General features: G+C 33.4%; 1 protein-coding gene across 3 annotated transcripts in view; it reads right to left on the reverse strand.

Annotated features, from left to right (window-relative positions):
- The window catches only part of LOC133521251 (diuretic hormone 45), an 85,655-nt gene extending 75,161 nt beyond the window's left edge, over positions 1 to 10,494 (reverse strand). For 2 of the 3 annotated variants that reach the window (XM_061856107.1, XM_061856117.1), the window contains exon 1: positions 10,060 to 10,493. The gene's annotated coding sequence lies outside the window, so the exon portion shown is untranslated. Of the gene's footprint in view, positions 1 to 10,059 lie in introns of all 3 variants that reach the window. The other variant, XM_061856126.1, reaches the window with a different exon arrangement.
- Between the last annotated feature and the right edge of the window lie 984 nt (positions 10,495 to 11,478).

The following is an 11,478-nucleotide window of genomic DNA, read 5'->3' on the forward strand; positions in this document are numbered from 1 at the left end:
TATACATATAAGTAAGGGACATAGTGAGAAGAGTTTTTGAAATACGGCAGCGAGGGATAATCAGTAACATTAAGCATGTGAAATTTGATTTTTGGGATCTACGAAGAAAAACTGTTATATTCAACTATATTATAAAATAAAATAAATATGACTAAAGTATATAGATTAAAACTAAAAATCGATTGACATATAGGTATGTTGTATGCCGAAGTTTTGAAGTAACAAACATTAAAAACAATAAAATAATTGTTTTCATATATTATTTTTATATACATATTGTACAAAGCCTAACTTAAGCAACGAGATAAATAAAGGAGATAAAATAAAAATTAAAAAAACATACGTACAACCGAATTCATAACCTCCTCCTTTAGGAATTTTGAAGTTAACGACGGTATCCAATTTTATTTTCAACAGCGGTTGTTTTTGGGGCCTAATTAGGTAAGTTCTACAATTATATCTCTAAAGTCTGAAGACAGTATTTTTATATTAAACTTTAATCAACCAGAATTAATTTAATTCCAATTTAGGTAATTTCAATTAAACCTGAAAATGAATGCTACGCGTTATTACAGTTATATAAGTATAGTTTCAGTCTAAAACAAATGTACGCGTGGCATCATATGGCCACATCTAATCTAATTCCAATATGTGAAATTCTCTTGCAGGATTGATTGAGCCCCTGAGTTAATATTGTCAGATTCAGCTTTAAGAAGCGTCATCTCCATTGCTTTTACGTCTCGGCCTTCATAATTACGTACTTAATAGAAACTCTGCTTTTATTACGACAATTTCCTTTTACATGTTGTATTTCGTAATTGAAGCGAGTAATTAGTAAGTATCTACACGAACATATATGTAAAGCGTAGGCACTCTCAACGACTCATGTAATAAACAATACGGCTAAGGAAGTAAAGATGAAGCCTTGTTGAACTTGAGTGTACCGATTAATAAAATGTAATTTTAGACAATCAACGAATTTTAGAGGAGATTGTTGCTCTTCTACGTATCTGGCGGCTCATAAAAGTAAGACTATGGAATTTTAATACAAAGTTCAAAAGTACTGCTTTTTGTAAAACCAAATAAGAACATAACGTACCACCAAATAAAAACCGCAAGTGAGCAGACAGTTTTTTTTAACAACATACTTAAGCGGAGAGTTTCAGTTCTTAACTTAATTATTAATATAGGTAGGTAGGCAGGTACCTACAATCGGGAAATTTATGAATCTGTTTACAAATTATTTAAATCATAATTATTATAATATGAGAATAAATACAAGTATAAGGTTAGTAGGTATGTATATATTTATGTCCTAGACTAATGCAAAACTCTGAGTTGCTTACTTGCCGACATTATAATACAAATACATAGGCCTACTTAGGTCAAAATTCTTTTCGTTGTATAGTTTCTTACTGGATTTAATAAGTCGAGTGCTATTATATGTCCTTCTAGCTGTAAATTATATTTTACGTGGGAAAAATTAAAAACAAAATTTCATCGATACAAAAAGCTCCACTGCTGCGCCACATTTATTGGAGACAAAAAACAAGACAACCGAAAGAATTTCGACCCACTTGTGGATAAACAACATTATTTTGTTGTGACTTCAACAATCAATAGATTCGGTAGCAACATGGTTATCGCGACATATACCACACACCGTTCCGCTTTTTCCGTTATGTAAATGTATATACGCTACTGTATGATTTAAAAGTCGACGGCTTTCAAAAATTAGTCCACGCAAGGGTTTATGTGATTTCCTTTCGTGAAGTATGAAAAATATTTATATATTTAAAGTATGACCATTTTTTATGAGAATAAATAACAGTTCCTATTTCATATTGACATTAAAGATCTTTATACTTATTTAACTCTTGTATTATCAGATTTATACGAATTCGGCATGACTGTACCTGACGACTAGAAATACGCGAACGAAATAGCTAGCAGAAGCTATTAGTGATATACCACTAATAGTTCTGTCAGCGATTTCGTTCTCGTATTTGGAAAGTACATATTTCATATCTGGCCAAAGGCGAATTTGCAATAATTATTCAATTCCTGGTAGAAACCTACTCGTTCCACTAGATTCCATTGAGTTTGTCATTTATTCGCGTTCTAGTCTTCAGCGGCAACTTTATCCGAATTATAAACATTTAATGTTTCGAAACTAATGAGCACGAATGTTATTCAAATTTCAAAGCAAACGTTTATTTACACATATTTAGTTGATGCCATCCAAAGTTCTCGCCTAATGTCCTGAGGTTCGAAAACGTCCCACGGAAATCTCGTCAGTTTAGGATCATGCCTTTTAATAAGGGTCGCTCCTGATATATTTGTAGCGACAATTCATCCATGCCGTGAAATTGGATGATTTAAGTTTTCGGGAGGGTTTTGGGTAAGTAACATTTTTAGGTATTTTAGTTAGGTTTTAAAAGCAAATAAATCAAACGTTTATGCATCAATATTTTACCTCCAATCTTTAAAATATTCTTACCCACCCAAGATTGAGCCCAAGGAACTTAGAATGGACTTTACAAAACACCATGCCGTAACTTTACTGTCTTCGTCAGCACTACTTCAACACCAAATGGAACAACTTTACCTAATGTCGATTTCGAGACAAATGCACGAGTTACTATACCAATACTCGTACATATTGGGCCTATTGCATAATAAAATACAAGCTAATACTATTAGTGAATTTACAGACAAAATCACTTCAATCCGCAATATGTAATCCGGCCTGTATAGTCGGACCTGCACAGTTTAAAATGTATTAAAAATGTAGATCAAGTCAGATATTCGAGATCTTTTTAGATGTGATTACTTATGTTACGAATACCATATTTAAAATAATCACAACTAAGTGCCTCATAACTTCATTACTTAAACTTTATCAATTTCTCCAAGATCCCATCATCATACTATACCTTTTCAAACAAAAAATAATTCTTCCAATAGGCCCGGTCCAGCCGTCTAGGAGAAATCGGAAATAATACATATAATATGTAAATACTGACGATTTGATAAAGTTAAACTTAAAAACCCAGAATGCTTTTAAAAATATGAAAAAGTAAATAATTATGGCTACTAGGTAATAATGTGGTAAAATAATAATTCTTCTAATATTTACTAGCCTATGTTTGTAAAAAATGTAAATAATAAATACCTATTCCACTTATATTCATGTTAATAATTTTGTTTTCAAAACGTTTGATTTTCAGATTAAATATTGAAAACCTTATGAAGAAAAATTCACATTCACGTGGGAGCGTTATCTCGCAAGCTTTTATACTAATGAAACTTTGACTGTTGTTCGGCTTTAATGCATCGACTTGCGCGTGTTTTTCTACATTTTCTACGACTATGTTTATTAAGTATTTGTTTTATTCTTGCTCGCACATATCCACCGCACACATAATAAATATATGACTGCGAAAGAGGACCTTTTAAAACAATAAATACGTTAATATAATGCTATAATGTTATAAGTGTAATCAATAGTGTCGGTGTACTTGTACATTCAATTTAAATATTTCCTATCTACACTATATTTAATTTATGTATATCCCTGACCTAAATAAAGATCAAAGTTCAGTTTGAATTATATCCTCTCGAAATTATAGTTAATTAAATACCTTGTCAAGTTTACGGTCTCCTACCTCCGTATGAAAACTCGTCAAGGGCCTAGATTACTAAGCTGCGTTATAATCAAACCGCGTCCAGTCTCGCAGTTTGCTAAACAAAACCAACACATCTACCTAACTGTATATAAAATGAAAAATTATCAGTACCAACCTACAATATAAAAATATTAAATTTGTCGATACCTTTTTCCGTAACTGAGCAGAAAACGTAATAAAAATCTAACGAAGGTAACAAGCGAAGTTTGCACATTATATTGTCATACTCCGACCCCAATTTAGGCACCAGAGCTTCAAGTCAAAAAGTTGCTCGCTAAATATATTCAATTGTGAAATCGGAATGGCGGGAAATTAGAAGATAGAAAGCTACCACTTTCATATTTGGCCAATAAATAACCACGAACAGTTAGGTAATTATTAATTTAGTGTTCATGTTAATCATGTCGCATTCATTAGGTATACTATTTATATTTCAGTACCTATTTTAAATATACAAATACAAATAGGAATGACAGAATTTTCCAAAAAACATTTTTAAATATCGTAAAATATTATTTTTAACAAACAGTAAAAAGTAAACATTATTAGGTTAAAATTGGGTGGTACATTCGCTGAATTAAAGTGGACTGCAATAGATATTGCCAATAATTTAAATAAACCAATTTACCTTCAATACTTCGCACTGTTTGACGACCACCATGATCTTATCAACAATTTATATAATTGAATATTTTATAAAAACCTCCATAAAAAATTTAGGTTAGTTTCGAAATGCCAACAAAAGCTGTTATATTTGTTTACATTATTTGCTTTTTCTATTGGACTTCAGTATATATTACAACTGTACTTCGGGTAAGTAGTAACATTTCTTGAATACGCAAACATGTATGTTTTATAAAAAGTACTTAAGTTCTTAAATTTCTTTTACTAGTTTACTTGCTCTTTTTTAGAAACATTTCAAAGCTAGCCCGTCACGTTCACGCACCACACGTAACTTCACGCGGCAAATTGGGAAAACTTGACATGTACGTGTAGATAACCACGTAGCCAGGGAGCGTTGCACTCGTATTTCTTTCGGCAGGTGACGTAGTGTTTTGGCTTAAGAAAAGAAGAAAAATTTAATGGCATAATTTTATTATTAGGTTACATAATGTACATGTATATCCTTTATACGCGATCGCCTCACATCGTACGCGATTTGAATCAGACACTTTTAGAATTTTACTTGATCCGTATTGTTTTGCTCCTGGAATTCAATTTCTATGAATAAATTCTTATTATAGGTGCATTTATATAAATTATGTTGTGGCGTAGTTGTTAAGAGATTTACACAACATCTACTGAATTTTATTAGATCCAGATTCCAGCAGCACCTAATTACTTATCTCAGATCTAGATTTCAATTTGTAACGCCGCGCTGCGTTTTCCGCAATACCGCAGCCTTTAGCAAATAGAAAGCCTATTCGAACTTAAAATATTGGCATCCAAGCAAGTGAAAGATTCCAAAATTCGATCGCGAATGGTTCTAAAAGTGGAATCTTGAGCGTTGCGAGGATTTCAAGGCACTAGTGTTAAACAAACAAATTTTGCCACCCAGTGAAACACAACATTTTTCACTACATCAATGCGAGGAATCAAATAAATTCAAATCCAAATGAATGTTATCAAAAACTTATCATTCCAAATTATCATTTAAAAATTATTCCATCGGCACACATAAGGAAACAAATCAAATTACTTTGCCACACACGTTTTTGAACAATCAAAAGAGAGCCTTTACGAGCTGGTGTGTAGGTAAGAACAGGTAGACTTATCGCTAAACAGCGATCTCTTAGAGACAACCTTCAGATAGCGAAACCGTGAACAAAGTTAAGTTTACGGGTGGTTCAAAAATAAAACAAGCAAAATGTGAAACATGTAAATTAGACAATACAATAGAATTTATAAACTACAAATATAAATTAATACACATGAAGAAAGAGGGAGCGGAGAGCAAGTCAGAGATTTTCAGAGCATCTGCCGGACGATAGAAATGTAAGCCATACTTTAAGATAGCAGGGAGTATTGGAATAGCACAGTGTGGCATAAAGAAGATGAACAATGTGGAAGTCACCGCGGAACCGATAGATAGATAGATACGTGGATAAGATAGGCATTAGAGTTGCGCACGGTCGATACGATAGCTCGACACTTGCTTAAACTTACGTAATCCGAAAATAAACCTTACCTATGCAAACATTTTGAAGCCGCTTAAGTTTAAGTATAACTCTTCATTTAGATTTAAATAAATTATGTCGACATAATCGAAAATGGGAAGAAGGTGATGCTAGGCAAGCGCAATTGTAGAGGCAAAAGGTAGAAAGTTACGAACTCATCGTCGTCATCGTATTCTTAAAGTTTATTTAAAGATAAGACGCTGACGTGCAGTTGTTGATTTTAGATTGGAAGTGTTTGATCGAAAATACAACTTTGGTGTATACCTGGATCTATAAGAAGATAGGTCATATACGTGCCCGCCTTATGACACTATCAGAGATATACAGGCGGAATGCGTACAGATTACAGTATGTGTGGTCAAACCAAGCCTGGAATTATGTACTACTTCATTAAAACTTTACTCACTACAAGTTTTTACTCTTTCCAAAATGTAAGGAACTCCCTATCTAATGCTCTACAATAAAAATAAATGTGGAATTTAGAAGAAAAATACAAAATGACTATCCCCAGTGAACAACTATCCCTTATTCTTTAGTAATAACAATTAGGTTTGACATTATGTTCACAATTTTATATATGTATAATTAAAACAAGAGCACATACCTACTTTAACCTGTGTAATATGAATATGTATAAATAGTAGTAGCAGTAGTAGTAAACTCTTTATTGTACAAAAACCCATAATAAAAGGAACTTCCAACTAGGAAAAGCTAAGTACAAAAGCGAACTTATCCCTTCAAGGGATCTCTTCCAGTTAACCTTTGAGTAGATGAGAGGAGAGAGTGAGAAGAGGGTGACAAATGCAGCAACATGAACAACAAGGTACCAGAAAGTAGAGGATATAAATACATACAAAATTTATGTGATAAACATACATATATTACACAAAAAAGTAATAGGAAAATTAAGCTAAAAAAAAGAATGAAAAAAGTGGAAAATAATTAGTAATTATACACCAGGAAAGGAAAATTATTTAGCAGTCAGATAACCACAGCCTCTTCAATATATAGGTTTTTATTCTTCTATATGCCAATAAATACTTTATTTTCTCTTGCAGTTGCTAAAGCTAAATGAGCCCAAGGTTCGGTTTGGCAACCTAAGCCTAAATTAATATTAATTTGACGGAGACACTAGTTTTTACAAAAGCGCCTGCGGGGACAGACGGAAACGTTATTGGGATTTCCCTTTTACTGATGTTATCGCATACTGGGTACCTAGCCAAGGTGACAATCGCTTGCGTTACGACAACGAAACGCTTTGTGCCTCTCTATCACTCTTACGTATTAGTGTGACAGTGACAGTTGCGTTTCGTTCGCTACGGAGCGTAAACGGTTGGCATGCTACGCACCCTGGAAAGTATCGGATTTGAACAAAAGTTCCAAGAAACTCATAGGTACTCTACTCGTACGATCCGAGTTCGAATCCACGACCTCTGGTTTGGAAGTCGCAGTATTACTCGGTTTAATAGTACGGGGTAGTACATATCCCAACAAAAACATTATTGTGAAATAAGAGCCAAGTTCAATATTTATGGCGTTATTCATAAACACGTTACAGGCCTGAATTAGCTATGAATCGTTTGTCTTTATCTGTCATTTTGACTTAGGTATGTATTTGCAAGAAAGGGATAAAACATAATTTAACTAATTCGGCTCGTAAAGTTTTATGAATAAGGGGGTAAGAATATTCGTCGGCATAATAATTCGCCATGGATCTATGTGGGTGCCAAATTCTAGTGCACTTGATAAGTAATTAAAGTTCAGGATTTACATACTTTGCTCGTTTTTATGTACAAGCTGTATTATATATTTTGTCTATGTTACTTTTCTAAAATTTATTTTTTTTGTATAAAAATTATCGAAGACAAATCCTGATCTTTAATTACATCTCAAGTGAACTAGAACTTGACACCCGTATAGATTTCAATTCTTTTTGCCAGCGAAGTCAACAACGACGCATATTCTTATTATCTATCTATCTATTGATATTATTACTTTGTATACAGAAATTATTACTATTCATCATAGTTGATTACGAAACTAAAATTCAGTTTTGCTATTACAAATACGATATCCGCCTAGTGTATAAATAAGTTTTTTACAAAATATTACAAATGGTACAAAAAATCATCTTTATCCTAGGTTCGTAACCACACAACGCCCAGCTGGATGCCAAATTTCAACTTGCTAGGTCGTCTGGAAATGGGTTAGGTTTTTGATGCTATGTCAGTCAGTCAGTGAGAAAATCCCGATATTTAGATGCTCGTATCATAATAACCGGTTGAACTATCTTCATGAAATTTGGGGTTCTAGTTAGCATTAAGGAGTCTTAATAAATTAACCAATTTTCATATGTTTATTTTTACTAAATTTTGAGTTACCGTAGGGTTCGAATGGTTTATGTAATATTTTATTTTATTTATTTATTTAATTTTATATAACACACAACAGTTGCGTTGCCAGGTCTCGTGTACTATCTAGATGAATCGATAATGTATTACTACTTACTATTGAGTGCACTCTACTTTTAAACTGAAATAACTGACTTCCATTCATATGCCAGCTCATATACTCGTAAATGTTGTCACATTATAAACTCTTATATCAATTTAATTAATCCAGACCTAAGAGTTTTTACCAAATAAGCCAAAATGGAAACTCAAATATGTATTTAAACGGGTTTTGAGAATATTGTACTAGTTTTAACGTTATATACGTTATATAAAATCTAATTTTAATTTTAAATCTCAGAGCTATGAGTTACTTGGTTCATTCGTGGTCACATGGCAAACACTGAAGTACCTATAGTAGTTACTTTATAGGAGTTAAGGCAACACAAACTCATGGTGGACTTGGCACGACTCATAAATTATATAGAAGCTTTTAGTAGTTGTTTTACTTTTACTATTATAGTTCTTTATAGACCTACGCTTAGGTTAGCTATGATGCGTTAGCGCGGAGCTGTTGCTATCCCACTAACGTCGATCGTATACCTATAGATCATGAGAAGACGCGTAGGTGTGCTGATTAGGATAAAAAAGTAATTCTTCTTCTAAAACTTAGGCCTAATCAGCATCTCTCCAGCCCAACCAGACCCGACGGGCAGTACGTAAATATACTACAGATCTCTAAATAAAGTTAACCACTCTGTAGGTAAGTTTATTATACCTATAGATATTTGGGCCGTCACAAAGAACTTTGATATTAATAAGAAACTTGCTTGTAAAAAAGCTACGAAATAAGAGAAGAATTCCTATTTTAATACTGTAATGAAAAAACGGTACGTGTCTCAAGCCTGATTTAAATTTGTTCAAATAGGTAACCTTAGTTATGACTTTACCTATTGTTTTATCTACTTGTACCTAAATAATGACTAATATAAGTATATATGTATATTTAGAGAATGAGTTTTTGATACATATAGTAAATATAGCCTGTTATCTACTTCTATAGATCTGGTTCACAAATAAATGGTTCACATAAAATATATTCGCTTTGCGTTGAAATATGATAATTATGAGCAAGTCAACTGCCAACCTGCTGTGTTGGACAAGACTACTCCCCTTTGTTAACCCTTCCTCGTAGGCTATAGCCCAGGTGTATATACTTACTTATATTAACCGCTTTGCATTACATACACGCCATAGACACATATGAGATACCTAGAAATACATTACACATATAGAGGTGTTATTTGTCTTTCCTTTTCCCTATAGTTAAAAACGCGGCTGTATTTTTACATGTTAAATTGTTACCCGACGGCGGTATACTACGGCGTAGATATATAACTACTTTACAGTTAAATCTTATTCTATGATGTCTTTAACTTTTGGGAACAGGAGAGCAATTTTAGTTTTGTCTATGGGTAAGTATGTCTAAATTATTTCTTAGGAGGTACGTCGATAACGTCTCCGAGATTAAAGTTACATAAAATGCTATAACTTAGTTCCAAAAGATTAGTCGACGTCTTTCTGTTAACTACCTAATTGTGAGTTAAAATTGTATGTACTTTTAAAATGTTTTGTAATATTTAGTGATTGTTGTAAATAATTCAAGCAGTAAACACAACCCAACATAATTACGGTGATAGATAAATAGTTGCGATGATACCTGGCTTATGAGAAAATGGCACGCCGCTTGCTTAAAGAACAATTTCTCTAATATGCATTTATAATATAAATAAAAAAACTTACCCTTTTCAGTCAACTGTTGAATGTTGCGCGCCGAAAAACTTGGAGAGAACTAATAAAAGTTTTTGCAAATAGTAATAAATAAGATATGCACTGCGGAAAACCTAGTCACAACTCACGGCGTAAATATTTTATAATACGAGTGTTAAAAACATCGGAAGTGGTGTAGTGATGATTAATGGAATGCGGGCTTCGCTGTTCTCTGCGAGATCGTTTGCGAAAGTTGTGCGGTGCGAGGATGATTTCGCTTGCTTATATCTCGCTGAAAACCGGCGCAAAGCGCATGCGTCAAACCATTCATTTCATATCCTCAATGACCACCCCCGTAACTGTCACCGTCTTTTAATTTTTATGACAGGAACACAACAATATCAACATTTTCAGAGCATGACGCACGAATATATGTGTGTAAACCAACGCAAGGTCGTATACCTATAATTTCGCTGCACATTTTTTTTGCTTCATTATTTTATGTCATCGAAAATTTTAATAGTATGGGAAATATATAGGTAGATATTAATTAAATCGTCACCTGTTGTAGGTAAGTATTAATTCACTTTATCAACGAATTTTAGCTTTCTATAAACACACATGGCAAGGCGCGGCAACTTGCACAGGCTTAGTGATAGAGTGATTTGACAATAGGGCTGTTTCCGATTTTTTGAAACGCTTTTAATATGTTCTATATTAAACAAACGATGTCCTAAAATTAAACTTTTACCCTAATACGGCTTTAAATATGTTACATTAACAAAATATCTTTTGATAGATGCTTTCGCGCCCAAAACGCTCTTTGAAATTTGTGTGACGTCACATTTTACGGTTTGACACATAACTATGAACATACACACGTAGCACCAAGGTCTGTTCACACATATTGCACCACCATCACCACCAAAATCGCTACGGCTTGAGTATTAAATTTTGTACTGAGAATAGACAACGGGGGGGCCTTGGTTGATCGAAGTGTTAAACCGAGAGTTGTGACGTCATCAGAATCTTCAATCTCGTTTCGACTTGGGTCACGTCACGTGACGTGTGTTAAAAGATATTTTAAATTCAATATTGACAAAAATATGCTCATTAGATGTCCACTAAAGGTAGCTTAACATGTTCTTATAATCCATAAGAATTTATTGGGATACAATTCTGCCCTAAGATATGTAGATGCATACAATCCTATTGTGGCGACAGTTTCACAACCGGAAACGGAACGTTGTTACGTTCGTTTCGCTCGAAAACTGTAACCGTATATGTAAATCGTTGCTTACCTATAGTTTAGAAGTTAAAAGTATGTCTGTGTACGTGCGATCTCAGAAATCATTCAAATGTGTAAATGATGTTATAAACTAATTTTTATTTCCGTGGAATTCATGTTTCCTTGTACTGCCAGACAAAAAACACTCATTTTTGTGGTGACAG

This window comes from Cydia pomonella, chromosome 1 (genome assembly GCF_033807575.1).
Source record: "Cydia pomonella isolate Wapato2018A chromosome 1, ilCydPomo1, whole genome shotgun sequence".
Taxonomy (NCBI): Eukaryota; Metazoa; Arthropoda; class Insecta; order Lepidoptera; family Tortricidae; genus Cydia; species Cydia pomonella.